The sequence below is a fragment of the Triticum aestivum genome, chromosome 3A (genome assembly GCF_018294505.1).
Source record: "Triticum aestivum cultivar Chinese Spring chromosome 3A, IWGSC CS RefSeq v2.1, whole genome shotgun sequence".
Lineage (NCBI taxonomy): Eukaryota > Viridiplantae > Streptophyta > Magnoliopsida > Poales > Poaceae > Triticum > Triticum aestivum.
The window spans coordinates 734,979,861-734,984,714 of record NC_057800.1 but is presented as its reverse complement, the minus strand read 5'-3'; positions in this window follow the sequence as shown (position 1 = coordinate 734,984,714).

Genomic DNA, 4,854 nt, shown 5'->3' with positions numbered 1-4,854 from the left:
TATTAGACGGAAGTAGAGAGAGGTTTCCTAGTGTCAAAGTATTGAAGAAATCCATGCGTTCATCATTAGCCGGAAGTAACCAGGGCATGTTGGTACGAAGTTCTGCAAAGTTGTTCTGGAATGGAGCCCCGGATAGAATAATCCGCCTTTTGGTACGAATTCAGCAAAGGCCTTCCAAATAGCGATATTCGGAAGGCTCTTGCTGAACTTTGTACCAAAAAGCGAATTATCCTATCTGGGACTCCGTTCCAGAACAACTTTGAAGAGCTTCGTACCATCATGCACATGTTACTTTCGCCTAATGATGAAGACATGGTTTTGTTGAATCCCTTGACACTAGGCAACCTCCCGACCCCTCGGCGATCCTATCAAACATGAGAGGAAGAAGAGGATAAAAAAAGAAGAGGAAGAAGAAAAAAAAGAGGAGAAGAAAGAATAGAGGAGATCTTCTCCTCTATTCTTTCTTTTCCTCTTATTTTTCTTCTTCTTCCTCTTTTTTTTATCGGGAACGAGGGTCGTCGAGGGACATAGATGTAGTGTCGTCGTTGTCGATATATACCCCCTCCCGATAGCTTACTATGATTAGGTAGCTAGTTCTATGTTTGGCACTAATATATCCATCTGTCATGTTTGAATAATAATTGTCATGTTGTAAATATTTGTAGAAACTATGGACACCGCCCTAGACGAAGCAACAAAAGAAGCGTTGTTGAGGGACATAATCGCAGAAGGAAGTGATGCCATCTCGTTGTTTCTCAATGAAACCGATGGTCTGGAAGGAGAGGGTGAACAAGCTGGCTACGGTGACCTAATGCCGGTGCAAGAAGAAGAACATGAGGACGGCTCCGGTGACCCAATGCCGGTGCAAGAAGGAGACCGTGATGACGGCTCCGGTGACCGAACCGAGTCCGGCCAGGTATATATATTAGTTAAGCCTATGCTGACTAGCTGATTGATGCATTCATTGTTTTGGTATGTACACATATTAATTAAGTCTTTGTTCTTATTTCTAGCCCTCCGAATCGAGCACAACTTCGGTAAAGAGACGAGGCCCGAAGAAAAAGTTGAGCTCGGATGAAAAGTTTGAGATCATAGCAATCGCGCCCGACGGCCAACCTATTGAACCCCTCCGGACAAAGAGCGCATTTGTTGCTCAGTGCAGGGTTCTGGTTAGGGACAAGATCTCGATAAGCATCCAGCAATGGTTTAAGCCGGCTACAGAAGACCCTGAGGTGTCTTATGTCAATGATATGCAGAAAAATGATCTTTCGACTGAGCTGAAGTCAAATTTCACCCTACCGCCTGAGGATAATCCAGAGAATCCAGTTAAAGAGAAATTAATCAAGTCTTTTGCTCTGAAGAGGATGGCAGAACTATTCAGGAGGTGGAAGAAAGAGCTGAATAAGTTTGTCGAAAATAATGAGACACCAGAATTCAAGGGCAGATATGAGAAGATCAGAGATCACTGCCCCGCATTTGTGGCCCACAAGACATCAAAAAAGAGTAAGAAGATGTCGGCGACAAACAAGCAAAATGCTGCGAAGAAGAAGCTTCACCATCGCACGGGGTCAGGTGGCTACCTCGTAGCCCGGCCTAAGTGGTCCAAGACTGAGAATGATCTGGTTCATAAAGGGATCGAACCAGAGACAATTAACTGGCCAGACCGTTGCCGGACTTGGTTCTTCGGGGCTGGCGAAACACTGGACCCTGTAACAGGGAAGTGCATTTGGACGAACGATCAAATGGACATACCAGTCAGTAAGCTTAAGCAGTATATCGAAGCAGCGCAGGAAGGGACGTTCTTTCCAGACAGAGAGAACGACGAGCTCACAATGGCCCTCGGGAATCCTGAGCACCCTGGACGGACACGAGGCACGCCAGGCTCCATTCCGTGGAAGGTTGGGTTTCCGGACGCAGGCGGTTACAAATCCCATGAGAGGAGGAAAAAAGTGCAGCAGACCCAAATACAGGCGCTGCAAGCAAGGGTAGACGCGATAGAGGAACGAGAAGCAAATCACAGCAAACGTACTGCCGAAGCCTCCCCCGAAGCTACCCCGCCATCTCAGCGCAGAAGCAGCGTGGCTTCCACCGAGCTGCTTCAGCTGGAGCATGCCTTGACGGCTCCTGCCAGCTATCCCGTGGATGCTATAACGGAGTCTCAAAATTGCCACCTTATGATGCAATGGATGAATTTGAAGGTCAAGGCGGCTGTTGGCTCTGTTTATCCTATTGAACCCGGCACAACTTTTCACTGCCGGCCGATTCCAGAAGGATATGCTAGGGTGATGGTGGATGAGATAACGGAGGGATTTGAGGACCTCCAGCTTGACCACCCTACCAGTGAAGGGGAGACTCGGCTGGGGTCTGCTCTGAAGACTCCATGCCTATGGTGGAAGGAGCTCATCAACCTTCCGAACTGGACGCCACCGCCTCCTCCTCCTCCGGCGAGTCAGGGCACTCCGCCTCCACCGCCTCCTCCTCCGGCGAGTGACGATCAGGGCCCTCGGCCGACTCCTTCTCCGGCGCGTGGCGGCACTCCGCCTCCTTCTCCGCTTGCGCCGACGCGCCCGAGCAGCCAGCCTCCTCCTCTGCCTCGTCAGCAAGGGCGGAAGAGACCTGCCGCCGCTCCAGCTGCTCCGGTGCGTCGTAGTCCTTCTCCTCCGCCGCTTAAGCAAGTAAAGAAGACAACCGCTCCATCTGCTCGGTCGGCGTCTAGCAGTACAACCAGAGGCGGGAGGACATACAGATTCGGTCCTTCTCTGAAGACTCCGGAGAAGTTACCATATGAGAGGACCCTGGAGGAGAACGCCGAGATCGCGCGAGAAGAAGTGAGGAACTTCTTTGAAGGGGTGAAAGCAAAGAAACATCCACCTCCGGAGGAGAAGGTAGATCGGGTGAAAGTGAAGCGCACTCTGGCTGCCCTGACAAAACCACTGAAGTCTGATCCGCCGAAAGGAAACTATGACCGCATTATTGGAAAGAAATTTGCCGAAGTGGAGCGGTCGGGAAGTACTGTCAGTGATCAAAGGCTGAAAGAACGACGAGCTGGGAAACAAATTGCCTAGCTCGGCGAACAAGCGAAGCAATCATGCCCCCCGCTCAAGGTGCCTAGCCACAACGTCGATAATGATCCGAGGATGGTGCCCGGTTATAGCAATCTTGCAGATTACCTGCCCGACAAAGTACATTATGAACCCATGGAGGTGCAAATACAAAGATACGAGTACGGGAAGCCTCTCGTCAAAGATGAAAGATCTCTATCAACGATGATGCGAAGATTGCATGATTGGTACTTGAAAATCTGCAGAGACTCTGGGGGGAGGAGTACTTTGTATGTGAAAGTTAAAAAGGAGCATGACCTCGTTGGAATTGATCTGTTGCCTGTTCCATTTGAGGAGTTCTATCAGTTTTTCAATCAATTGGCCCTCGATAAAACAACGGTCGCCTGCTACTGTCTGTAAGTAGTACTACTTCTGTCATTAAGTTTCTCTATATAGCTTAGCTCTTTCATTGCATGTATTTATAATCATCCTCACTATATTATGCAGATTGAAGATCGCCGAATTGAAGAAAAGACAAGTCGGTGATATTGGGTTCATTAACACATATCTCATAGATGCAACTCAGGTTAAACTTCATGCCGCAGCTACCGAGGCCAACTTGCTATGATCATTCGTAATAAATCAAAACAAAGATATAATACTCTTTCCTTACAACTTCAGGTGAGTGTTACTGTCTTGTGCGTATTCGGTTTCCCTTATATATTAGTCAAGGTTATAGTAATGTAATTCATGAGTTATGCATGTGTGTGCAGTTTCCACTATATTCTCCTAGAGATTAAGCTTGAGCAAGGAGTAGTAACCGTCTTGGACTCTAAACGAAAAGATCCCAAGGAGTATGCGGACATGACTGAAATCCTCAAGAAGTAAGTTAAATCGATCATTATCCACCATATCAGCAACTTTGTTCATTTCCTGATATCAAGTAATTGTTTTGTTTGTCCGGCAGGGTTTGGAGAAAATTCACCAAAACAGTTCCGGGACTGCCGAAGGAGCTGGAATTTAGACACCCGAAAGTAAGTACTATAGTAGCATGTTCCGCGCATCTCCTAGTGATTCAAGCCCTAGTTTCATCAATACCATTTAGCATTCTTGCTTATCAGTTTGATTGACCTCTATTTCTTGTAAAGTGGTTGTGGCAGGAACAAGGGAATGATTTCTGTGGATACTACATCTGCGAGTCCATCCGCCACACGACCTGTGAGCGGGGCGGGTACTCTAACGAACAATATGAAGTACGTAAATAACAACATTCACAATTTTATTTTATTACCATCATTTGTGTTAAGTTTCATTCATTTATATATATATATGTATTGACCCCCTTTTTCAAATTAGATGTTTCGGAAGCGGGATGAACTCCTAGCACCAGCTCGCATGCGAGCAATTCAAGAGGAATTGGCGGCATTCTTTCTTGACCACGTGATCCCTGAAGACGGAGAATTCTATGTGGAACCTTAGTCCGTATGATTATATTTGTAAGAGATAATTATTGTATATATGTAGCCGGTAGTGTCAGATAGATATACGAGAACTTGTTGTTCGACCAATCTCTCGGAGAAGGAGAGGTGGTCGATATCACTTCTCTCTGTATATATGCATATATGTTCATGACGATCTTCTGTTTCCTTCGTTTGCTTACTAGCTAGCTAGCGTGTCTAGTCCTCTCTATATACGTATGTATAGTACGTAGCGTCGACCAAGCACGGACATAACAGAGGACACTTCTCTCTATTAATTATAACTAGCTAACACAATATATGAAACACCTAAATTAACCCCCCAAAACCCCCAA